The following is a 27,624-nucleotide window of genomic DNA, read 5'->3' as shown; positions in this document are numbered from 1 at the left end:
AGTGGTCACTGTTAAATTCACATCTTCAGAAGTTACTGCATTCAATATTACTATTTTCATTTGTCACAAATTTTGTAGTCCCCTTGGCTTTCACTAGGCAAATGTGAAAATTACCTTCTCATAGTACTCACATTGTCTCTCTTCCATGTTACTCCATAATTGTAATCATAAACTTACCACCACCATCAACCAAGACACCTGCCGCCTTCCAGGTAACAAAGTTATAATCCAATACTCCTGCATGGGGGAAGAAACTATTTGTTCACATGTTATAATGTATGAAATACAAATTGCATGTGAAACCAATTATGCAAATTGTGACATATACGCATAGTCTAACTTATTTTGCAATAGTCCAAACATTGCAAATATTAAGTTGATCATTAATTAAAACAGATAAAATATGAGTGCCATATTTTGGAGAAATCTACCACTACCACAATAGATGATAGTCTTCCAGTTTCAACTCCTCTGCTTTAGAATTAAAAAAAAGCATTAGAATGTGATTATTGCGGGGGGAAGTTGTCATTTGCTCTCTACTTGCCTCTACGGTACTACTTCTTGATCTCCTGTCTGGCCAGGATAAAACCACTGCTGAGATGATAAGATGGATTTGGGTTGGCAGCAGTGGAAATCACCATACCCAGTTATATCTCCCTTCCATCTTCATGTTCCCTGTGAATGTAGAAATTGTTTTTCTACAAAGATCTTTCCAGAACTGAGCATTACAAAATGAAAACTGGGCATCTCTACTTTTTAAAAGCTTTTAATGACTGCTTTTATTAATACCTAATTTCACTCTTTTTTTTCCCTCCGCAAACTACTTGCTGGTACCTTTTACCAAACACATGTGCTCAGAAGCCCATGCTGTGAATCTCAAAGTGGATGAATCCTGCTACTTAGGTTCTCAGCCTTCTCTGCTTTATGCTTCCCTGGTATCAAAAGTATCTTCTGCTGTTACCTGTTGAACTCCTGTAATGAAAAGAGTTCCTCCACATACCGTGATGATTACCTGTCTCTCTCTTGGACTTCCTGGCTACTTGATTTGTGTGCAAAAATTTAACTACTTCAGTTCATTCACCTGAAGTTTCCCTTTGAAAGCCAAGTGGTCTCAAACCACCTAAAGAAGGTTGCTGGCATTGACACCCTCCTGAATAAAAGAAGGGAGCATACCACATCGCCTTCTTTTACTTAACTCTTTTAATAGCATGGAACAATGGGTTCTGTGGCCAAAAAGCATATTTGTTGACTTGAATCAATATTCAGAGTCCTTTCTGCATATGTCTACCTCCTTAATGGTTCTTTTAGTTGAATTCTTTTTTTTGTTTTTGTTTTTTGTTTTTTTTTTTTTGAGACGGAGTCTCGCTCTGTTGCCCAGGCTGGAGTGCAGTGGTGCGATCTCAGCTCACTGCAAGCTCCGCCTCCCAGGTTCGCGCCATTCTCCTGCCTCAGCCTCCCGAGTAGCTGGGACTGCAGGCGCCCGCCACTGCGCCCGGCTTTTTTGTATTTTTAGTAGAGACGGGGTTTCACCGTGTTAGCCAGGATGGTCTTGATCACCTGACCTCGTGATGCTCCCACCTCGGCCTCCGAAAGTGCTGGGAGTTGAATTCTTAAATATTTGAGTGTTGATAATTGGCCACCGCGCCCAGCGAGTTGAATTCTTAAATATTTGAGTGTTGATAATTGGCCACAAAAGATAAAATTAGGCATAAGAGAAATAATAGTATACAGTACATCATTCTTGACCTTATTAAACAGGATAGAAACAAAAATCATGAAAGATCTATTTAACCATAAATGTATGAATTTGATCACCACTCTATGTAAACTCTAATAGAAAGATATGATGGTTAAAACTTTTCCAATCAATTATAGGGCTATATTTTAGCCATTCTAATTCAATCTTGGAAATTTGAGTTATATACACTTTTAAAAGAAAAATGTATAATATACAGTAATTATTTCTATTTAAGAGTTGTTTCTTTAGAGAAACACACGTTTCAATATATCCATGTCAACCACATTTATTGTATTTCTTCTACTCAGGGCTAGTCTAGAGTGTGTGATCAATAATATTTGCTAAATAAATTTTTTTAAAAATACATATTTTAATTGATTGCTGACTAAATAAACATATGGCCCACAGATACATCTTTGATCAGAGGCTAGAATTCACAAATCAATTTATAGAATCCATAGAGTGTGGGACAGGAAACAATGCTAATTAGCTGCTGCTGTCTCTTTATGCCTAAGTGTTAATAAATTACATTTTGTTGCTAACGAATAATTCATACTATGGTGGTACTGGTGATATTTTTTTTTTTAAACCTGAATTTACTTATAACTCTTGATTTTCTTAAGACTTCGCAGCAATATTTCCTATGATGTCTAAGAATGGGCCTTTCAGGCATCTCTGGGATCAAAGAGGTTATTTCAACTTGAAAGATGTTAGATTCACTTAAGTAATTTACCAGCATCCACAGATCATTATGTTCTCCTTCATAATAAAAAGAACAATTGGGTGATTATAAATTATATTAAAGTAACAAACCAAATATTGGGAGAGGGGGCAATGTTGAATAGGGTTCAAAAAGGAATTTATATGTGTGGACCAATGTATTTTTCTCTGATTATATATTTTTTAATTGTGTAGATATGAAACCCTTTTCCCTTCCATTTGACAATTCTAAGAAAAAAGAGCTAAATAATAAGAAAATTCCAAAGTTGTGAGTATGAATTTTAATAGTACAAGTGTATATATTTTAAATGATCAGTATAAATTTAAAAGAAACAGCTTAATGAAATACGAGTCAGTTTATTTGATATTCAGCCTACAGCTTTCCAAAGCAGCAGTTGAACATGTTGTTGAGTTTATACCATTCATTCATTCATTGATTTTTTCTTTCTTTCTTTCAGAAAATACTGGGTGTTTCATATTTGTTTCACTGTGCTAGTTTCTGGGAATGTGTAAGTCATAGGCCATAGTTCCTATTCTCTATTTATCTCTAATTTAGGAGGCATTATTTTTATTTAGTGAAATATAAATCAACATAGAGAAGAGTCAGGTGGTTGTACTGAGCAGTCAGAGAGGTCTAATTCAAATGCCTTCTCTGTCTTTACCAGACGAATGACTAGAAAATCTTATCTAAGTTGAATTTTCTTACCAGAAAAATAGAGGTAATTTTCTTACCTAGAGTTTTGTAGATTAACCAGATTGGCAGTTTAATGTGGTTAACTGAGTTTAGACATCCCGTAATAAATTTCAAGGCCTTTTATTGGCACATATGTAGCTAAGAGTTCATGAATATTTTGCTTTAGGCTGGAAAAATGGAGGCTTCCTTCCATTAATTTGGAGTTTGTCACAATAACCATTTCTCTTGAACAGTCATTAAGAAAAGTCAGTATATATAAGTAAACTCTGCTGTCAATACTTAGAAATTAAGTAAAACAAAAAGCACCTGAGAAAATGTAAACAATGAAGGATAAAATTGTTTGCTGATACTTTTGCTTTAGAATTCTACATCATCTAACATATTTACATTTTCCTTAAAAAGTCAAAATGGATCCCAGACCCTCCTATCTGGACTGTAACATTCTTCAATGTATTAAGTTGTTTAAAGAAAGAATATGTACCCTCATGGAGAAATCATGTGGGTCATAGAATTTGGACCATTCTTATCATGGACAGTAAGTTCTCACAGCAAAATAATAAACTGGTTGAAATATAATTTGGTTTCCTTTGTGACTTGACTGCAGGTAAGGAAGAGGGTGGCTGTGTGGATGAGAGCAACTTGCTTTTTACAATAATTATTTGTTATTGTAAATTAACAATTTGCTCTTCTGGTATTATATGGAAGTATTTGATCCTGTTGATGGCACTGCCTTTGCTTTTGCAAGATTAAAATGAAATGAAGTTTCTGAGATGTTAACTCTATTCTTGACCTCAAACATGACACCAAGATGACTGGATACAAGAAGAAAATTAATGTCACCTCAGGAAGTATCTCCCCCATACTCCATCAAGAGCACTTATGTGGCCATAAGCACTGGCCACATCCCCATGCACCTGGGAACAATCCATTTATTTTCTAAAACTTTAAAACTTTCTACAAACCTGATTTTTCCATTTTTGATATGTTTCTTAAAGTATTTTATCAAGATTTTTTATTTATTTCCAAATACTGGCTTGGATTTTTTTCTCATCTGAACACTGAGAAATTCCAGGAAAAAAAATTATATTTGGTACTTCGTGTCTTCAAATTTTGATGCAATGACTTTATAAATTAGCCTATACTGATAGTGTAAAACTGAGTTAAAAAAGGAAAAAACTTAGGCCCGTGTGGAATATTTACCAATGCTTACTTTAAGGTATAAAAATGTGAGTAAATGAAAGTAGAAAAACTGGGCTGAAATGTATCCACCACTCTTTTGGTAATACAGTAGTAGGTATTCATTATGATTTATTTTCCCTTGAAGCATATTTTGTCTTTAAGTTATTTCGGTGTGTAAGAACAGAGTACATTCACATTTGTGCTTTTTTTTCCAATAAAACTATTGCTGCATTGTTCGTTCTAATATTTATCTCTGCATTGAATTGCTTCTTGAATTTTTCTTTTTTATTTTTAAGTTTCATATTCTACATCAGAATGTGTTTACTTCTCTACTGTGCTGCCGGGAAGTTAAATGTAACAGTAAAACTTTATTGAAAAGTAGAAAATAGGAAATTTTTCGAAATTGAAATTCTATGTCTTTGTTCCTTTTGGAGAAAAGATTTTTGTACCTATGTGCTTTGGGGATTTGACATTAGTCATTTGGTTGACCCTAGGAAAGGATGTGAACTGAATCCTCTTGAATGAGATCATTTTTGTTGTTAAATTTTTTGGTATTCTTTGTGTAAAACTGATCTAAAAGATTCTATCTATTCTGATTGTTTTCCCCTCTATAAGGAAGTATATATATATTTTTAATGTTATCAATCCCTGTACCTATTTGTTAACATTTCCTTAAATGTGTTTTCTCCAGATGTTGGAAGTAAAAAAAAAAAAGTGCTTGTTATTTTTTCCATTGTCACTCTTTACTACTTTCCATAGGCAGCATATTGTGCAAGCCAAGAACTGGAGGAAATAACAGACGTGTGAGCCCCAAAATTATAGGCACAAAAATAACTTTCATAAAATAGGTTTTAAATGACACCACTTTCCAAAAAGCCAGCTCTAATTGACTCAAGCCTAGAAAGCAGTAACTTAAGGGAACATCAGACACACGTCCACTGATCCCAGAAAGCGTTCCACGGTGTGACATTAGCGGGGATGATGACATTCCCAGCTTGCTGCCAGCACATTCCAGAAGGCAGGCCCGGCATTTTGGTACCAGTTGGGCCAGTTCTCAACAGTACTGTTCTGATATCGTTGAGATGATAGTTTGTTTATACAAGCAACTTCCGAGACTCCCAACTACATTGCTCACCCGCAAGAGATAACAGGGGGGAAAAAAAGATAGAACGCAGAAATAAGAGGGAAAACTCCTCTGGTTTTTTCTTTGAATGCAGACAGAATCCTCACCCGGGTTTACGGACTGGAGCAGCGCGGGTTCCTGCTGTTCATAGAATGTTACAGATGGCTGCCTGGGCAGGAAGCCCTCCCCCTTCCTTAACGGGGCTCTGGGGAATGCAAGGGGCCTGGAACCAGCCCTCTCCTTCCCTTCCAAACCTCTTCTCCAAACCCCTACTGAGTAAAAAAAAGACAGAGAGAGAAAAGAAAAAAAAAAAAATACGCACGTCCCTGGAAACATTTCTGCCAGTCTGTTTTTAGTGGAATCTTGAATTAACCTCTTCACTCCCGATTAGAGTAGCGATTTATAACTTTGCCGACATCTCTTTAATGTCCGGAATCAATTTCACCAGCTCATTGAAGTACCGTACCATTTGGGTTGAATTATAATAGTACTTTTGAGTTATGCAACAATTTCAAGTGAGAGAAAGCAGGTTTGAATTCGAAAATAATTAAAAGTATTTTAGCACATCAAATATAGTATTAATAGTGTTCTCTCCATTTTTTTTAAAAAATCACATTTTGAATATTTTGTTTTTCTCATAGTTTTTCCCCTGGTGGTATAAATTTTATAAATACCTTATCTCTTTGGGCTCCAATTAACAAGGGCTTAATTTCATAATCATACTCTTTCATTTATAACTTTAAGGCAATTTCATTATCATAGTCTTCCATTTATAAACTTTTAAAGCATACTATACTTGCATACTAAATCAAGATGTTTCTTAAAGATAGCTTTTATTTTGGACTTCTTTTTTTAATTTTTATTTTAGGTTCGGGGGTACATGTGAAGGTTTGTTACATAGGTAAACTTTTATTACAGTGGTTTGTTGTACAGATTATTTCATCACCCAGGAATTAGGAGGAAACAAACCAAATAGGTTATGCTAAAGTATAAAATGAACTGTTATTTGTAACCTCATAATTGCCATCATAGGAGAAGCAAAATATGCCACATAAAGAGTATATTTTTGTAGAACATTTATATTACTTTTATTTAATTCAAAGCTATAGACTATGCAAACCCTATAATGCCTATGATAAAATGGTTAGGTTTTTTTTCACATGAAGAATAACATGTTCCAACCAACTATATCTATACTGCACAAAAAGACAAAAGCATAGAGAAAGAAAACTATTGAACAAGTAATTAAAGAATGTAACAGACGGAAGAATTTTTTTAAAAGCCTTAATTTCGTATTAAGCTACACCAGATATTTTGTGATTGGTTATATCTATTCATTGATTAATTCACTGAATATAAATTGCCTTCCGTGTTTTAAGCATCATGCTATATGTTAAGGATTCAATCATGAGTAAAACACACAGGTGGGGGAAGACATGCCAGTCTGGGTTTCCGTCACTGTCTATCTTCTGTCCAAATGAACACGTCATTCCTCCCGTTCTGACTCATACAGCCTCCTTGGTCTTCACACCTGTCATCCATTCTCACTGGCCACTGCCTATGCCCTGGATAGTTCCCAAGTTGTACCATTTACAAACATTTTTAGTAGCATGCCTTTTTAGATACAATAGAAACTAATCATTTGATATTCTCTCAAATAATTTTTTCAAATGTATTTACCTTATATATGCTTCATTTTTGGCTGAAAACAAACATATAAATAAACAAAAACATAAGTGGAAATCCATTGAGGAGTTCTTTAGAAATGACTTTTCTTGGGGACAAAAAAGATAAATGTGAAAAGAAAGCCTTCACTACTTTTGTCCTCTTCTTGAAGATTCTGATGTGGGGAAGTGGTGCTACAACAGTCTCGCAATTGTGAGGGAAAGCAAATGGCTGAGGTGCTGATCCAGGACCCTGCAAACTTGAGTTGCTCAATTAACCCACCTGGAAAGGAAAACCTCTGAATTTCTTATGTGAGCTATATTGATAATTTTCTTTTTAAAAGCCACTTTTGTTTTGAAAATCTGTTACTTGCAGTCAAAAGCATCTGAACTGAAATAATACCTTTAGAGGAAGTGGGATGACTTTTATTTCCTAGGAATAAAAATGGAATGTCTTTACTTATATTCCAAGTAAGGGATTTTGTAATATGTATTTAGTTCATGCAGGTTTCCAAATCATAAAACTTCTTGGGAGGCATATTAAACTCCATAAAATCTAGATTCTAGAATTAAGTATTATTTCTTTGATAACCAGTCTTCCTCCATGCATTCTTAAATTTCACTCTGATAGCTAACTTCAGGTGACTCTCAGCTTGCCAGTTTCAGTATCAGTGGTAGGGCCTGTAGTCATACCCCACAATTTGATCAACCACATCATAAAACACTCAATAGAAATATTGGCCAACACATTCAAGTGAGAGCCCAGGCCAAAAGCCAAAGTTTCCATCTCTAGATTTAATTGTCATTGACTCTAAATATGTATTTGAGGAAAAAGAAGGCCTATTGGGCAAATTAGAGCCTGTCGACATCAGCTCACTAGCTATATCACAATCATTTTCACATCATGTGTATCAAATTCAGCCAAATCGAAGGGTCCAGAAAAAGGAGGCATGCTGTTTACACAGCACCTTTTGTCTCCCAGACTACAGGCTTCTTTTGCTGTAGTACAACTGATTCCAGTTTGCATGGAGACAATGCTATTTGAAAATATATATATTTGAGGAATCTGAACAACTGATGTCATGTAGCTTATTGCTAAGTTGTTGAAGCCCAGGGGTTTTAAAAAGATGCATTGATTTCCTAAGCACAGATAAAAATTTCATAGATATCCTCAATAAAAAACAAAAAAGCAAAATAAGTTCTCTGTGTGTGTGTGTGTGTGAGTGTGAATGATTTCATTTATTATGGTTTTTACTGAACAGCTGAATAGAAAGAATCATAATAAAGATACATGAAAGTGGAAAAAGAACCTCTGTTGCTTAAGCGTAATAGATAAAACATGAAGTGTGCTTCAGGGAAAACAATCAAATCACACTGGAAATGCCTTAAGTGTCTACATGTGTAATGATTCAGCAAGGCCCAATGTGCTAATGACAGGCCATTGCCACATGCCACAATGCTGCAAAGCAAAGCCATTCCTTTACATTGCCCTTATCCAAGTCCATTAAGAAATAATGGTTCTAAGATGAAAGTCTTGTTAGGGTTTCAATGAAAATGTTTGGCACACCACGATAAAAAGTCAACAATCTGCTTTTAACGAGAGACACTGGAAAAATGTTGGTTAACATACCACTGAAAATATTAATTCTCCTTAATGGCAGGATGCAACGTAGCTTTTTATAGTTTTTGATCCATGTCATAAATTTGGCTATGACAAAGGGGATATTCCGTCTTTAACTCTCTGGCAAGAACATTAGCTATTTTCCAGCCCTAAAAAGTTTGGTCCTTAGTGTTCTTTGTAATGCACCAAAGGGCCAGATTTCTATCTTCAGAAGGACAGGCTGTGTTTGGGTATATGTACATACATTCACCTGTATTTGTGAGTGTGTAGTCAATGTGTGTGGGTCGATTGTGAGTAGTTTTCTTTGAACTTTTAGAGAAAGAAAAATATTACAAATCCCAAGTCCCAGATTGTAGCATCATTGTCAGAATTCCAAAAATTGCAAAGCTGAATGAATGAGGAAGATAACAGCCTTACAAAACACAATGACTTGGTTACTAAATGCCCCTTTCCACTGGATGTTGTTAGAAAAAGTATATTTTATCCTCTTTTGTTTCGCTTAGCGTAATTATAAATTTTCAAATTTTAAGGGTGAGAAGGAATGACCAACAGGGAAAGTGATCCTCTCATTAGCTCAGAGCAGTGAATTTTGGCTTTGAAACTTACATTTTAAAAGAGGGTTATCCTTGTTCAGAATTTTCATGTAAAGTCTTTTTTTGTAAAATACCTACATATACGTGTATGTGTATACAGCCCCTCCCCCCCCCACACACACATACATATATATGTGACAAGTATTAACATCAGTGCCAGACTTGAACATTTTATCCCTAATGCCTTCTCTCAACTGTGCCAGTGAGTGAGTGTTTGTTTTGTTTTTTCTTCAACAGTATTGAAAGGAAAAGGAATTTTTTGAATTAGATAACTATAAGGAAATTTACTAAAGGAATAATGTTTTATTGCTATAATGGAAGTACATAATTATAACCATAATGTTTTAAGTTTATTCCTGATTTTTTGGCATTCTTCAACAACAAAAACTTTTAAACTTAAAATAAGCTAATAGATTTATGTTTCTTCAATTTAAATTTCAGTGTGTATCCAATGTTTTAGAGCAGTGATTGAAAAGAAAGAACTGTAATTACAGGAAAAATAATTCACCACCAGAACACCTTAATTTTTTTTTTTTTTTTTTGCGACAGAGTCTTGCTCTGTCGCCAAGCCAGAGTGCAGTGGTGTGATCTCAGTTCACTGCAAACTCTGCCTCCTCGTTTCAAGTGATTCTCCTGCCTCAGCTTCCTGAGTAGGTGGGATTACAAGCGTGCACCACCATGCCCAGCTAATTTTTATATTTTTAGTAACTAGTAGTTCTTTAACTTTCATGAACACAATCATCACTTAGTGGTGGTGAGTGACTTGTTAAATATCCAAGTTTCTTGATGCAGAGACTCAGTAGGTCTGGAATGCGGCCCAGGAATGTAAATTTAAAATATAACTTTCCCCTTTTCCCACTGATGCCATTGGTCCTTTTCTCAATTTTGAGAAAACACTGCTTTAGATCTTATGAAAAAATGTCTTGGACAAAGGGAGTTAGACTTATTCATGCCCCAGTTCGTTTCCTTGTTAGGGAATATCTTCACACACTCATAGAAAATGTGTGCTCCTTTCAAAGACCATGGAGCCCTCTTCAGTGCAAGTATTCCTGTGTTGACTTGACAAGCACCTGGAGAAAATGTTATAAAAAATTTTAAATATCAGAGGGATGATTAAATTAAGTTAGCTTCAAGGTCACTTCCAACTTTGACCTGTATTCCATGAATCCTGTATATGTTCAGTATTAATTCTTTTTTTTTAAAGTAAATATCAGAAAAGGGAAAGGGGATGATAAAGCAGTGAGTTGTCTGTTTTGTGTCTTTGATTTTCTTAAACAACATATGGTTGAGGACTAACGTTAGACACCTGTGTGTAGTGGCCTCTGATTGCTTGGGGTTGAAATAAGCTGTCTCTTCAATCATTGCATGCATTTTTTAGTATATAGGTACTCTAGCAAAATATGTATTCTTTTAGAATGCACACATTTTTAGTTTACATACATAGCATGGTATTATATATCACATTCTGTTCTGTACTTTCCATTGACCATTATGACTTTAAAATCAATTTACATTGCAATGCATAATTGAATCTGCAGCATCTACCTGCTCCACAATCTCCATAAAGCACATCCTTTATTTACATTGTACCTATTTGTTCTCCAAGAGATGAAGGGGTTTCCAGGTTCCCTCCAATTCCTCACCACCAAAAAAGATGCTAAGATGAACATCCTCTTACATATCTCCTGATGGACCTGCACACATCAATTTCCAGGCATATAAAAACAAACTTTAACAAAGAGAAATCTATTGGGGTTTCAAATTTTCTGTGTCTCTTAGGAACACTGAAAAGTCAATTTATGATAACCTTATGGAAAATGTAGCTTACTCCTTGAAATAATTGGTATTAATAGAATTCACCCATTCTCCCCTGTAGCACTTTCTAGAGTCAGAACCTGATTTAAACAAAAAGAAAAGAAAGAAAAAATAAAAATATTTTCTCTTCTTTGCTTTTTCTAAAACAAAAGAGAAATAAATCGTACCTCCCCCTCTAACCTACTTAGGTGAACTTGACCAAAAACACAGTATTGTTCCCCTGTGATCATTTAAAAAAATCAGTCCAAATGTATACAATGGTCTGAATCAAATTTAGAGAATAATTGAATGTTTTTAAAAAAGTTGTTTCATAGCATTAGCACATTTTGAATTTTGTATTTAAGAAATAGTATTTGAGATTCACAAATCTTTTAATAAGGTACATGCTTAACCCATCAATTCCATTAACAGGTCTGTCTGTTGTATCCATATTTATTGAATGAACTCTCACATCCTTGCATTTAATGAAGTGTTACTGTAATTTAATTTGTTTATCCAGTGCCTATTTCTTTATATTTGAAGTCATCCTGCCAGCCAACACACAAAAGCTGCTGTGCAGAGATCAGCAAATATCTTTAAAAACTTAGCAATTTAAGGGAACCTTTGGAGCACATGTTAGAGATCCTTGTACAGCCCTTGAAAGCATCTCCATGTGGCCATTTCTGTTCTTGATTTAATTTCTGTGCATTTTAAACAGTTGGATGCTCAGAATGATGGCTCAGTTAGCATGTCCCAATAAAATTAGGTTAAAATATATGGATTTTAACCAACTTGGCAAAAGCATTTTTATTGATTAAGCCTTTCAATGAGACAGCAGGAAACAACTTTTTAAGTGAAAGCAAAGATCTGAAAGCACATAGAAAGTCAAGGTGGAAATGAAATTTAACGTACGAATTGCCACTTAACATACCACTTCGAAGGAATATTAAATGAGTTTGTAGGAAGATGTAAGGTAATTTAAACATTTATTATTTTGGTGATTGAGGACTCATATAAGTTGTAGGCTGTGCTTCATTGCTCGTGGTTCTTTAAAGCAATTGTTATCACTCTTAAGTTAGTTATAAAACCCTTTTCCACCGTAGAAACCTTATTCCAAAGCAGTAAGTAAAAGTGAGTAGGCATAAAGCTGTTCTGGTGGTGGTGGAAGCACAGCCTCACCTGTTTGAACTCATGTCTCACAACCCAACCCCTCCAAGTAAGTTTTTTGGCTCCATGAGAACCCATTTGGAAAACATTGATTCTAAAAAAGTAAAGACCATCAAGGAAATGTAAATGCAACGAACCCTTGTGTCTGCTTGCACTGATTAAAAGCAAAATGAGTATCACTGAGATTGAGAGTAGGAGATGAGAGGTTATCTTTCTGTCTTTGAGTCGGATGCAGACTCTAGAAGTTTCCTGAGTTAACCTGACTTGCATGACAAATTTCTTTTTCAGTATGCTACCGTCCCCACCACTGGGTCAGGCAAAAAATGAGCACACAATACTCTTAATTTGAGTTTGTTGTGCATCATGTAAGTAACCCTTGACAGAGAAATCATTAGCACTATTAAATACTGTGACTATTTTCTCACTTAATCTTCATTATCCTCTCAGGTAGATGGATTTCACGCCATTCTACAGATGAGGAAACTGAAGTTTGAGAGGGGGAAAATGTTTGTGGTAACATTTCTTATCATAACACTCTTGAATATTCAATGATACAGAATATCCCTCTTTGTGTTTGTACTCTAATTCATGAGCAAAATACTAAATGTTTTTAAATTTTGGGAACCTTTAAAAGTAGGTTTTATGGGTGGAATTTGTAGGAAAAATAAAACATAGGAATCACAAAGGAAAACAATATTTTATTGGCTTATTCAAATAACACAATAGTTATTTTCAAAGGGAAACAACAGATAAACATTGTTTACATAAGGGTAATTCAGCATTACTTGGCTGCACTCATGTTTGTTGATAAAGCTGAAATGAACTTTCACTGAAATATACTTTGAAGCCCAGCTCTGGCCTGGTTCCAAGGGTGGAGTGAAGGAGAATTTGGCCAGCAGCTGGTCCCGATTGTATTCAGGATCCTATGCTGAGCACAGAAGACACCACATTTCCTTTGGAAGGCAAGGCCTCTTCCCTACTGTTTGAAACACCTTTTAAATTTTCTTCTCCTCTCAGATAAGCAGCAGGAGGAACAAGGGCTAGGATAGCCCTGTTTAAAGATCTTACAATTAATGTGTTATTAGAGTGTACTTCCTAGATACTAACTTGATATCCATGTTCTTAATTAGGCCAGAGAGACTCTCTGTCACTGGTGTTATTCTCACAGTCATCTCTAGAGATCAATTGGTTTTGGATAGGGCTGACTTTAGACACACTACACAGATGTGTAATATCTACACAAATGTCTGCCCAAAGTCCATTTTCAATTAGCTGGATGACAGAGCTCCAGAGTTCTGACTTTCCTCTCATATTCAACAGAAATCCTGATAATCTATATATATATAGCTTGAACATATGTATTGTGAATCTCTAAGAAAAGGATAAGAAATGTATTTATACAGAATATACATTCTGTATACAGAAATATACAATCACTGTATATTTGATCTCTGAATTCTAGAGGCCATTGGTGACTTATTTAATGTTTTACTTGGGTGTCATAAGGAAGCTAATCAATGAATAAACCAGACTGGAAAGACATTCATTAATCTCATCTTTCTTCTATAGTGGTTCTCAGTCTTGGTTGCATGACAGTATTATATGGCAAGCTTTAAAAAATACTGATTCTCAGGTCTGCACCAGATCAATTGCATCAAATCTCTGTAGATGAGGTATGGCAGTTTTCAAAAGTTCTGTGGTGCTGCCAGGGTTGAGAATTGTTGAGCTAAGTGAATATTTCTATTTTAAAAAATGTAAAGTTATATTGTATCTTTAGAATTTCAAAATTTAGGAGTTTGTTTACCTAAAAATAGATAGGACTGCTCATCCATATTGAGTTTAAACTCACCAGATGACATTAAGGTCTTCATGTGCAGACAATGTAGTGCATGTTAAGCTAACTCTTTGTAACCTGACTTAACAATGTGTGGTTCACAAGTCTGGGAGCTTGTTAGAAATGCAGAAACTCAGGCCACATGACAGAATCATCGAATTTAAAATGCGCCTTTTAACAAGACTCTCTAGGGAGGTTTGCATGCACTTTCAAGTTTGGAAGGGATCGATATACAATTTCAGCTATTGGAAAATCTTCTGAAGTTAGTAGATCATTGTTTTTTGATCCAATAGTACATCAGAAAATGAACCAAACATGGAGTTAAGAGAGGGATGGAGGACATTTCCCCAATGTGTGGAGGTCATCCAAATGGAAGCTTTCCCAAGATGATTCATAGGTCTTCATTTCAGTCGTTAATTCTTTTCATCTGACACCTAGTTTCATTTCCTAATGAACGTGCTATCTTTTCACATATGCTTTCTTTCTTCGGCACTACACTGAATTTTTCATCCTATGTAAGAAAATTGCAACCAAAGGCAATAGAGGCAAATATTGAGGGATGAGGGAATTTGGTGATTGGCAACTGGTGACTGAGAATCTTAGGCAACAGAATATTGAGTTTCCAACATGCTTCATAGTGCAGCAACCAGGGTCACATTGAGTCTAAGCAAAACATCTTTAACTTATGTGTGTATGTGTGATTCGTCTACCGCTCTTCCGGGCTTAGTTTAATTCCTCTTGTGTTTCTCTTCAATCTCACCTTACCCTTCTTTGTAACTTGGGACAGGTTGGAGAGAAGCAGGCAGATAAACTTTCCCTAGAAGAACTAAGGATACTTGTTAACCTTAAAAAGCACATTCCTGGTAAGACTTTTGCTGCAGAAACCTTTGGTGCATAGAAAGGCAGGGACTCTAGTTTGACTACTAATCTATTGCCACTTGGAGTACGTTCCCAATAAATGAGAGTTTCTTTCTTTCTCAAACCCTCTCCTCTTTCCAAACATCCTCCAAAATAGCTAATACTTTAACAATAGCTAACAATTATTGCACATTTTACATTTATCAGAAACTAAGTACTCAATAGCTATTAATTCATTCAGTTTTAACAAGAAAACTGTGAGAGCACTGAAACACAGAGTTTTATTTTTGTTTTTTTAGGTAAATTTTTTAGAGCAATTTTAAATTTACAGAAAATTGCAAAGACAATACAGAGAATTCACATATGCCACATATCCAAGGTAACATTATTATTAACACCTTACATTAGTATGGTTACAAATAAGAAACCAATATTTATATATTATTATTAACTGAACTCCATACTTTTTTAGATTTCATTACTTCTTAATGTCTTCTTACTGTTCCTAGCATGAGATGTTTAAAGTAACTTCCAGTAGGAGTTAACAGATCTTGGATTCCAGCTCTAACTCCAGAGGCCCAAACTTTTAAGTGCTACTTTGTAATGCCTTGTGAGAGGAAGGTATAGCCATTAAATCAGATATCTCAATAAGAAACTACACCAATTAAAAGCAGGAAAAAGGGCTTTTTGCTTTCGTTCTGGAAAAGCTAGTACAATCTGAGGAATCATCCTGATGTTGTGGAAAGCTCATATGTGGGGTTGTGGTCAAACAGATCAAGTCCATCTTCATCATTTATAAGTAGTTAGGCCTCAGTGTCTGAAAAATGGGCGTGATAACATTTAAGGGCTATTGAGAGGATTTTTATAAAGGGAAAGGAACTAAGATTTTTGTAAAACTGATTTTTGTAAAGGGGAAGATACTCGTTGAGAATGTTCGATATGTCTGATGCTAAACTACTTGAGCAATATTGTTTTCATTTTCTTTCTCTCTTGCATATCCCATACCTGTCGTCATCTACATTTACTTTCTGTAAAGAGACATTTAATTACTGTAAGGTGATGAGATGTAGGGGTGGCCTCTTAAGGGAAAACTGTGATATTTTTCTTTGTGCTAAGGAAGTTTGATGGCTCATCTTCTTGCATGACTGCGTGTCACTGATTTTATGACAGCATCACAAGACTAGATCCACATGAGCATTTAAGGCCAGTCCCCTTCTATTTTTATAATGTGCTATCTCCCTATCTCAGTTTCAGGATATTTAAATAACTTGATACAAAACCCCAAAAGAATGATTTTATACACAAGGATGAACTCAGGATTTAGAGGCATTTTTCCAAGAGTTTGTCTGGTTTTCCAAAAGCATTGGCTCCAGGGTGTTCCTACTTCTTCCTGGTGTATGTGACGGCACCAGGAACAGGGAGTTCATCTTTTCGACACAGAACATGGCTTTGGCAAAATGGCAAAATGTCTGTCCAGCCAGGAAAAAACTTTCACACACTTATTCATGTTCACTCCACCCACACCCAAGTCTGATCCTGGGAGCTGCCTTTATAGAGTTGTCATCATATTCCAGTGTGGATACTGGGGATCAGATAATACATACTGAGCAGTGCCTCAAGCCTAGTAAGTTGTTCCTCCTTTGCTGACCTGTCACTTTCTTTCCTTTTTTTTCCCTGTCATGCTTCAATATCTCTCAATATGTCTATGCTATGAGTGTTAGGATAGACATTTAATTACTTTAACCAAAATTTGCAGAATGTGTTAAAGCCACAGAAAGGGCTTTAAAACTGAGATATTTCAAACTTTGTTCCAGCACAGCCCCCTCATTAACTATAAAAGGCATAGTCTCATTTAAATGCCTATAGAATAAAATTTTAAAAACTTTTTCAAAATATATGAATATAAATAGGAGCCTAATTTAGAAATTCTGGGTTCTTTCCCACTTAGGATACCAGCTATTTCATTTTCTGCATGAAGGGAAACACATCTGAATCATACATCAATGAATTAAAAAATCAAATTTTGTAATATAGGCCTCAAAGGGCACCATGAGAATTTGTAACATTCATTCAGAAATTCCTAAACCATTTCAAATAATATTGTTGAAAATCTCCAGAAAAGAGATTCTGTGACTTTCTGTAAAGTGATCTATTTTCTTAAATCCTTCCTGTCTCCTGTTCATACCTCAAGGGAAATGGAGGATTATCATTTCCCATTAACATCCCAACAGGCTTACACCAGCTCCACAAGAGGACGGGTAACTCCCACAAGGTCTGACTGCCAGTGCCAGTCAAGATGAATAAGAGTAGGCCAAGAATACCTGTGGCTCTGGGTAGCAGGATAGCCTCATGGCCAGGAATGTGTGCTCTAGACGTACACAAAACCATTTGTTTGGTTCTGCTACTTATCTGTTTGTTTGTTTGTTTGTTTGTTTGTTTTTTAACTATCTAGCTTTGGAAAATTACTTATTTTATCTGTCGGTTTCATCATCTTTAATTGAAGTAATAATACTACCCAACTCATCAAGCTGCGACAGATGAATGAATACATTTTAAGGGGTTAAAGATACGTTTGCTAGATGTGATTATTATTCTCTGCTCTACTAGACACTGTGCTTCCAGAGATATGTTAAACGTTTAGTCTGACATATCATTCATAGGCCATTAATATTCCCATTTTATGGATGAAGGAACAGGACAAAGTGGGATTAGAAACTTCTCCAAGAAGGTATCATTAAAAAGCCGCAGAACTCAGAGCTGAGAGTTGAACTCAAAGTGACCTCACTTCAAAGCTCATTTCACCATTCTGCCTGCATAATGAGGCAATTATCTTCTCTTCCTACAAAGGATACCTTGAAGTTCACTTCAAGTACCCTGTGAACATGGTATAATTTCCATTTATAATAATTTGGACTTTTTTTTTTTTTGAGAGGGAGTCTCACTCTGTGGCCCGGGCTGGAGTGCAGTGGCGCAATCTCAGCTCACTGCAACCTCTGCCTCCTGGGTTCAAGCGATTCTCCTGTCTCAGTCTCCATGGGATTACAGGCATACGCCACCATGCTCGGCTAATTTTTGTATTTTTAATACAGTCAGGGTTTCACCATGTTGGCCAGTCTGGTCTTGAACTCCTGAACCTCAGGTGATCCACGCTCCCTGGGCTCCCAAAATGCTGGGATTACAAGTGTGAGCCACCATGCCCGGCTCTGTTTAACTCAACTGAATTTTTCAATGAGCAATTTAGACTTTTTTCCAAGAATGTATAAAGTGCCTTAAAGTGAAAACCAATTTTTAGGCCTCTTTGTTTTTTTTTCTCTGTTTATTCACACATTTATTTATTGAGCAGGTACTTATTGAAAGCTACCATGTATACAATGTTGAAGGTAAAATGCAGATCAAAAACTGTTACTGCTAACTGCCACTTACCTTAAGGTATTATCTAAGTAGAAGAGATGAGACAACTCCTTATTCAATGTATGAAAAAAATATGCAACATCATATAATTAGCTACTAACCTGAGTGTCACAAGAAAGAAAATACTGTGTAAACTGGGATAACTTTAGATGGCTCAGTGAAAAAAGTAATTCTTGAGCTAGGAATAAAATAGTGGAGATAATTTGCCTATAACATAGAAAGCATTCCAGACCAATGATACACCATGAAGGAAAGTGTGCAAGTACAATTAAACATGGCTTATTTGGGAAAAAATGAGGGAACAATCTCATTTGAACAAAAAACTGTGTTCAGAAGACTTGGGAGCTGGAACAAGAAAGACTATTTAAAGATTATACTGTGCCCAACCACGGACCACGGATAATAAATTGAAATGTTTTGATTTTCTCATATAGGCATTTTAACTGCCAGAAAACAGTGGAGTCATGTTAAAAGTGAGCGGCAAAATTCTATGACCAGCCAAATATACTTATGTGCGAGAGGAACGGATTGACATTATCAGGCATGCAAGGGCTTAGAAAGGATGTCACCCACAAACTTCCCTGGTAAGGATGACTCAAATACATGCTAGAGTAGATTGGAGAATAATGCAAAATTTCCAGAGTCTGGAAAATAATGGCATGAAAGAAACTGTGGTGTATTACGAAACCAGTAGACATACAATTAAGTCTAAATAATTGACTTCAGAGGATATACAATAATATATGTATTCAAAAGATTCTTACCACATCGTATAAATAGTTTAAAAATTAATAAGGCACATGTCAACAAAAACAGAAAAATAGGAAGAAAACGAGCTGGAGTTATTTTTACAAGAGATATCACATAGATTCTTTTTCATGACTGACTTTGGTAATTAGAAGAAACATTGGTTTAAATATATTTGAGGCAAAGATAATAAATGACACGGCTGTAGCAAAGCCTTACTTGAATCTGCATAATGTGTACATGGAGCTTCACTGAGCTCTTTTTATTTTGAGTATGTTAAATTATCCTATTAAAATGACAAAAATTGTCACAAAAAACTCACCCAAAGAGTTCTTCCCCTGTAGAATTCAACCCCTGGATCAGTAATGAGACACAGAAATAATTCAAGTGATATTATTCTAATTACAAAACAGATGCTAAGTAATTTTTTTTTGCTGTTGTTACGATGTATTTAATAACTAAAAAGTAATGACAACTTTTTTTTTTTTTTTTTTTGATACGGAGTCTCGCTCTGCCGCCCAGGCTGGAGTGCAGTGGCGCAATCTCGGCTCACTGCAAGCTCTGCCTCCCGGGTTCATGCCATTCTCCTGCCTCAGCCTCCGGAGTAGCTGGGACTACAGGCACCCGTCACTGCCCCTGGCTAATTTTTTGTATTTTTACTAGAGACGGGGTTTCACCGTGGTCTCGATTTCCTGACCTCGTGATCCACCCGCCTCAGCCTCCCAAAGTGCTGGGATTACAGGCGTGAGCCACCGCGCCCGGCCAAGTAATGACAACTTTTATAAGAAGGATGCATAGTATCCAGATTACTAACAAAAATTGCAAGGAAAACATGATCTAAAAGCAAAAGGTAGAAGAAGAAAAAGCACACTGAAAAACACAGCAAACAAAAACCGAGAAAGCAATGAGGATGACAGCGTTGAAACTAAATTTATGGGCCGGGTGCAGTGGCTCACGCCTGTAATCCCAGCACTTTGGGAGGCCAAGGCGGGTGGATCACGAGGTCAGGAGATCCAGACCATCCTGGCTAACACGGTGAAACTCCGTTTCTACTAAAAATACAAAAAATTAGCCAGGCGTGGTGGTGGGCAGCTGTAGTCCCAGCTACTGGGGAGGCTGAGGCAGGAGAATGGCGTGAACCTGGGAGGCAGAGCTTGCAGTGAGCCGAGTTCCCACCACTGCACTGCAGCCTGGGTGACAGAGCGCGACTCCGTCTCAAAATAAATAAAAAAAATAAATAAAATATATGAATATGTTAAATTTCTCTATATAAATTTGACGAAACATACAAATCTAGCATTTTCTATTTTACGTATTATTTATTTATTTTTTTAGAGACAGTGTCTCACTCTGTTGCTAAGGCTGGAGTGCAGATGTGTGATCGTAGCTCACTGCAGCCTCAAACTCCTGGGCTCAAGTGAGCTTCCTGCCTCAGCTTCTGGAGTAGCTGGGACTACAGGCATGCACAACCACCACATGTGGTTAATTGTTTTATTTATTTTTTTCTGTAGAGACGCTGTCTCATTGTATTGCTCCAGTGGTCATGAACCCCTGGGCACAGGCGATCCTCACACCTGGTCTCTCAAAGTGCTGGGATTATAGGCATCAGCCACTGCACCAGGCCCATTTGCTTTTTAAAAAATATACTCATAAAAGAATGATAGATACGGTTTAAAAATAAAAGGATGGACAAGTAAAACCACCAAAAGAAAGAATAGGCTGGCATCATTAAGATCACTCAAAGAATTATAGTACAAATAATTAAATCAATAAGAAAAAGGCCTAACATACAAACAATAAAATGGACAATAAATATAAATAGAATGTTCACAAAAATATTGAAACGGCCATTTCATATCTGAAATAATGTTCACTCCTACTAAATTAGGTATATTTATACAGTTCTTGGTGAATTCTAAATTGTACAACTGTTCTAGAGAATAATCTTGAAAAATCCCCCAGATCTGTAATAATATATAGAGCTTTTGACCCAATAATTTTTTGCTAGGAATTTGTCTTAATGAAATAATCATGAATGAATACAAAGATTTGGGGGAAGAGTTGAACAGATGTTCACTTAAGCTCATTGTTTATAATAATGATGACATGGAAACATGTAAATGAAATTTCTTAGATCAAGTATGTCATTAGGATAAAATATGATGCAACATTTATAAATTATAATTTAGAGGAATATGTAATAATAAGAAAAAATGTCCCCAATATATTATTTATAAAGCAGATGTAACAAGAAAACAAGAAAAGGTGAAATATGTATATATATTTTAAGACAAGGTCTCACTATATTGCCCACCTTGGCCTTGAACTCCTGGGCTCAAGCCATCTTCCCTCCTCAGCCTCCTGAGTAACTGGGACTACAGGTGCTAGCCATTGCACCCAGCTCTCTCTATATTTATCAACACGGTAATGATAGTGTTTCAAATTTCTAATCAATATGCTTTTCATCCCTCTTCTCACATAAGGTTACTTAACTTGTTCTCCAGTACCCATTGGGCAACACTGAGGAATCCCTGAGTACCAGCAAGGTAGAGAACCAGATGACAAATTACTCCATATACGGTAAACGAAGTGATCTGAGATCAAGGTTGAGAAGTTAATACTCCCTTGCTCCATTGAGATTCATAGCACCTGCACAACCCCATCTCAAATTATCCTCCTTTCACCAAATTTAGGTGGGAAGAAAGCGATTAAAAGGATTCGCATCAAATGTAAAATCATTAAGAAATCCTTCAATTTAAATGAGATTAGATATATTTTTTCTTTAGGCAAATAACTTGCTTGGATTCAAAAAATAAATGGAACCAAATTTTATAAAAATTAAAAAATAAAATGAGCTAGAGTTTATAAAGTTGCATTTCCTTGGAAATATTTTTCATGGATAAATTTATACTTGCAACTTTAAATTGTCCTTAATATTAGTCATTTTGAAAAATAACCAATATATTCAAAAATTTGGCCAGAAGAATGGTATTATTTTACATTTTTGGAAATCTCTTTGATATCTTAATCAAAGACAGTTGGGTTCTTATATTTTTCCTGGAATTACTCTGTAGCAATATATTTTTTTCTTCTTGAAGTATATGAAGAAAATCTCCTTTTACACAGATATATAATTGAAAAGAGGAGGAGAATGGAAGTAATTGCAGATAACTCTTCTTTGTTATTAAATTAACACCTGACAAGTAGTATTTTCTTTCAAGTTAGTTGGAATGTAAGAATCCGAAATTATATCAACAAACTTTTCTTACCCTCTATAGCAAAATCTACTGGTTTATCTTATACTTTAGATGGCTTTTTTCTCATATATGATTTTGTAACTTAATACATTACTCATTTGTAAAATAATAGATTATTGGCTTATGTAGATCTCCAAAGGTTGATATACATTATTGAAAAGTCATATTTTTAAGTATCAGGAAACTACCAAACTCATGGTGGTAGATAAACATTTTCCAAAATTTTCATTTTCTTTTGACAACTCACATTTTATCACAATTATTGTCACTTGCGTTTCTCAAAGTGCCAGGCTCATTTTATTCATTTTTGAGGAACTGTCCAATATCCAATTCTGCAGAATGATAGTTTGTCTTTCAATCATTATTTCGAGTAAAATAATATTTCATGGTGTCATTTGAAGTCATTCTAAGGATTATAATCAGCCTTGAAAAAGGAAAAGAGAACTTTCTAAGGAAAGACATGAATGCATCGGCGTGAGTGTTATCCTATGGCCCTTGTAGCTATATTAGTTAATTTGGAGCAGGACAGATAAAAAGAGCAAGGCTGGTAGAGGAAATTTTGTGGCCTGTTCAGAATCTTAAATTTATGTTAAAGTTCATGTTAAAAAATGATCTATTGGGAGGTCAAGGCTGGCAAATCACTTGAGGCCAGGAGTTTAGACCAGCCTGGCCAATATGGAAAACTTTGTCTCTACTAAAATGAAAATACAAAAATTAGCTGGGTGCAGTTGCACACACCTGTAGTCCCAGCTACTTGAGAGGCTGAACCATTAGAATTGCCTCAGCCTGGGAGGCAGAGATTGCAGTGAGCAAAGATCACACCACTGCACCCCAGCCTGGGCGACAGAGTGAGACTTTGTCTCAAAAAAAAAAAAAAAAAATTGATCTGCTAAATATCGCACTTATTGAACCACAATTAATGTACCGAAATCTGGATTAGAGGTCATAAGAAGAAAATAACATTTAAAAAAATATATTAGCAGCATATTTCACTAGATCTTTATTCAGGATTATGATAGATCTTTTCTTTAAAAAGCTTGCACAGCTATATAAAATGAGGCATCATATTATTGACTGATCTCCTATAAACCTAAAAGTCTTCCTGATGATTAGAAACATTTTTTCTCTTTTGGCTAAATTATTGGGTTCTCTGGAGATAAGTAGAATCAGTACAAATTTTGCCCAAAGTCTGAAAAGGCAGCCCTTGGAAAGTGCTATTTTGACTCAACTTCTTTCAGTTACTTAAAGAGCAGCACTGAGTTTTAGGTGTTCCAGCCTATAGCTTGTTCTGGAAATCACTCTCTGCATTTTCACTTAGATTCCAAGGAGCTTTCTCAGTGGTTGTTCAACATTCATGTTTAGCTCTGACATTGCCTTCACAAGATGAGTAGAAGATAAAGAAAATATCAAAGTGTGCAAAAATGTCTTTGCTGTTTAAAGAATTTCTAACTCATTCTAAACTTGCCCAATAGCTAATGTTTTCTTTTGTGATTTTTGGATCATATAGGAGTTTTATCCAAACTATTTACCCTAATCAGCAGTTGGAGCTGAAGAATGTTAAATAAACAATCTTATTTTGATTCTTTCTCTGGATGTTTACCAGGCTGTTGACAAAACCCAGAGAATGTTTAATGACTTGTTGGGGGAACTTGAAACAGAAATGAGAACTGCTCTCAAGGAGACTCATTTGCTTTTTTTTTCTCCTAGTACAACAAAAGGAAAAAGATGACAGGCCACCTCTTGGTACCCAGTTTGAATTAGAAAATTCATCAAGCTCCTTGTTGAGAATTCAATTATCTCACATTGCGTTGAATAAACATCTTCAATGAAAGCCAGAAAGAAACAGGAAAAATTCAGAGGTCTTTAAAAAGAAGCTACACAGGGGATCGAAGGAAATAGGCTCTCCAAAGTCTCACACATGGACTTATGCAAGGTTGGTTATGTGCCAAGAAATAAGGCAGGCCGCCTCAGCACTGCATTGTGACTGAAACCCTATGGGCACTAAATTAAGAGAGTTATCTCTTAGGAATGCAGTGATAAGCAAGCAGTTATGATACTGACCAAGGAAATAATTTGAATGCACATCCATTAAAGGAATTACTGGAGTTATTCAATTTTAAATCCTTATTAATCTTTTTATATCTTGGGTAATACTAATTCCTTAGGGCATGCTATTTAAAGCTTAGGGAACATGCATCCTCAAGGACCTACTGCCAGCAAAAAAGCTGTTCTCAACATCTGGGAATAAAAATCACCACCAAATATAGATCATTGGGTCAACTTGCTTTGGGAAATGGTGAAATTCAGAAACGTGAGTTCTGACATTTGCATGAGCTTGTTGGCTTCATGCTAACTAATTTAGAGTCTATTCCTGGATCTGTATGCTGACTGAAAAAGTACAGATGTGGTTGGTGTATTATTTTCCTAACTGCCAAGAGACATGTAAAAACATATTAGTGGACCAATTAATATGGTCACATTGTTCTCGCTCTTCTCCTGATTTATTTTATTTTTTCCTATTGATATCAAAATTCGGTCAAACTAATTATTTATAATTTTCTGTCTCTATCACCTTATCCATAATTACACAGAACTTGGAATTTGTATTGAGTCGCTCCTCTCTCTTTAGAATATTTAAAACTGAAACCAAATTTCTCTAAACCTAGGATGTGGGGCATCATTTTGATACAGGTGTTATTCCAAAAGCTATCAGTCAAATAGTATTTAATAATGACAACTTCAAAACTCTTGTTTTTAAATTAGCTGTCATGTAATCATCTTCTAGTCTAGATTTTGCTCTCCCTATTACTATTTCTTTTTACTTTTCATCTAAACTTCCCCAAAGAATGGTCAACCATCCTCCTTTATCATTAGCTCCTAACTTACTGTAGTATTTTCCCAACTCAACAACTCAACAGAAATTTTTCTCATTAACAATAATGACTTCTTCATTGCCCAATCCAAGGGTGATCTTGCTTTGAGCACATTTTATTTTGTCACTTGAAATGACATTTATTGAAACGATTCTTGAACACCTTTGTTCCTCAATCACTCTTTCTTCTCTGTCTCCTTTTTGAACATCTGTCTTCCTCCACCAACCCCCAGATTTAAGGTTCCCCATGGCCTTGTCTTGAATTTATGAATTTTTCCACTCTTCATTCCCTCTCTGGTTGATAATTTTTATTCTCATAAAACACACACACACACACACACACACACACACATTCTGTAAGTAGGATTCAGAATTTCTCTGGTAAGCAACAGCAAGTCTTCTTTTATACAGCTGCATTCTGCATATATCCATTTGGCTTTCCCATAAATAACTCAAATTCGCCATGTGCAAAGTTGAACTTTCCCACTGACTCTTCTCTCAATGTTCACTAACACTATTGATTGCACCACACAGTTTTGGAAACTCGAGAGTTTCTAGAACTTCCTCATTCTCTCTCTCGTCTTAGTTCCGTCTACTCTTGACAGTTTTAGATGCGAAGTATTTATTTATTCTTTCCCCTGCCCCATCCTAAGTATAGCTTTCCTAGATTGGGCTTTCATCATCTTTTTATTGAATCACTGTAACAACCTCCTAAATGGTTTTCTGCTCCAATATTGTGTTTTCAAAAAATGTATCAAATATATTTTAGTCAGAAATATCTGAAACAAAAAATTCTGATCACACTCTGATTTCTGTTTAATAATCGTTAATGTCTCTGCAGAGCTTATGATGAAATAAAGTGCAAGCACCTAAATATATAACATAGTTAACTACTTGTAGTTAGGAGCTTTGGGTTTATTTGGATTTAATAGAAAAATCCAAAATGATACTAGAGTAGCCTATAAAATGAGAAAATTATATTTCTATGTCATATATAAAAAGTCTGGAGGCAGGCTGACTTAGGCTGTTATGGAGGTTTCACAATGTCATCAAAAAATTCAGTCTCCTTTGCTCTGCCATGCTTAGCACAAGATTTCTATTCTCAAAGTCACTTTTTGGTCCAAATTAATCACTGGAGCTCCAGCCATACTATCTGTTACAGGTAGCAGAAAAAGAAGACACAAGGTGAGGTTTAAGAAAGGAGAACTTCTGAAGCAACTTCTTAATTTTTTTTCTCCAAATGACACCCAATAGTATGAGAAAAGAAATATGATTTTAAAAGAATGACCCTGAATAGTGAGATATTATTATGTGTGTATCATGTTATTTTATGTTTAAGTATTTAGTATCTTATTATATTTATATTCTATTATGATTATATTCTAGTATATAATATTTATATTCTGGTCACATATTTTTCAATAATAATTTTTTCTCAGTCATTAGTTACACATAGGATTGTTTTGAAGATTAAATTGTGTTATGTATAAAGTGACTGAGCAATGCATGCTACGTAGAAGGTGCTAAATCAACTATTTTTTAATTGCAAATTGTGTCACTTATAGATGATGACGGAAAAGGAAGATCTTAGCATTGAAGTTATGCTTAGAATGGTTTTACCCTGGACTATCTAAGAGATGGAATTTTTTGTAGATATTTGGCTTTCTGTTGCTTTTTATTCTCCTAGGTCACCTAGGTCCAAAGTCTTTCATAGATATGACTAGGAAAATAAAAAGGGTAGAAGGGAATGGAAAGGAACATTGAGACATCAGGAGAAAAGTGAACAAGTAGTCAACTCTAAGAATCAAGAACAAAGAACTACTGGGCTACCCCTTGAAAAAGGGTGAAGTAAAGCCGGTACGAAATTAAACTAACCAAACTCCCTGTCTAAAGCAAACACATTCAGTAAGAGCTGTAAGCTCTATATCGGTACAATTTTCTAGAATTAGTGCATATTCCTAGCCACTTAATGATGTTTTGTATTAATAGAATATAATATTCATCCCTTCTGATATAAAGGTACATACATTAGTCATTAATACAACATTAACTAGTAATACTTTTTAGGTTTCCTTACTTAGTGAACTAATATTTTATGGCTAATTTATTCAAATAAGGCCTCCATCATAAATTTATTGTAAAGAATAGCATGATTTGAAAAATACGATAAGAACAATAAATAGTATGTAAAACTACAAATACATTGCTTGGTATATTTTAAAACCTGAATAAGTAGTTGATATATAATAATAAATTTCTGTCAGACTACTGTTTATCAGTTTGCTTTTTAGGAAAATTATACTTTATAGAATGTTTTTGTAATAGTATGGCTGAATTAGACTCTTAGTTGCT

At 35.4% G+C, this 27,624-nt stretch overlaps 1 long non-coding RNA gene across 2 annotated transcripts in view; it reads left to right on the top strand.

The window, feature by feature from the left end:
• Window positions 1–27,624, top strand: part of LOC129144523 (uncharacterized) — a 163,621-nt gene that overhangs the window by 35,463 nt on the left and 100,534 nt on the right. Inside the window, exons 2-3 of one of the 2 annotated variants that reach the window (XR_008548921.2) lie at window positions 18,831–18,980; window positions 24,108–24,333. The exons of the other annotated variant lie outside the window; for it this stretch is intronic. This is a non-coding gene — a long non-coding RNA (uncharacterized LOC129144523). Of the gene's footprint in view, window positions 1–18,830; window positions 18,981–24,107; window positions 24,334–27,624 lie in introns of those variants that run through there. 2 annotated transcript variants of the gene reach the window in all.

This window comes from Pan troglodytes, chromosome 6, assembly GCF_028858775.2.
Source record: "Pan troglodytes isolate AG18354 chromosome 6, NHGRI_mPanTro3-v2.0_pri, whole genome shotgun sequence".
Lineage (NCBI taxonomy): Eukaryota > Metazoa > Chordata > Mammalia > Primates > Hominidae > Pan > Pan troglodytes.
This window is presented reverse-complemented; position numbering and strand designations above follow the sequence as displayed.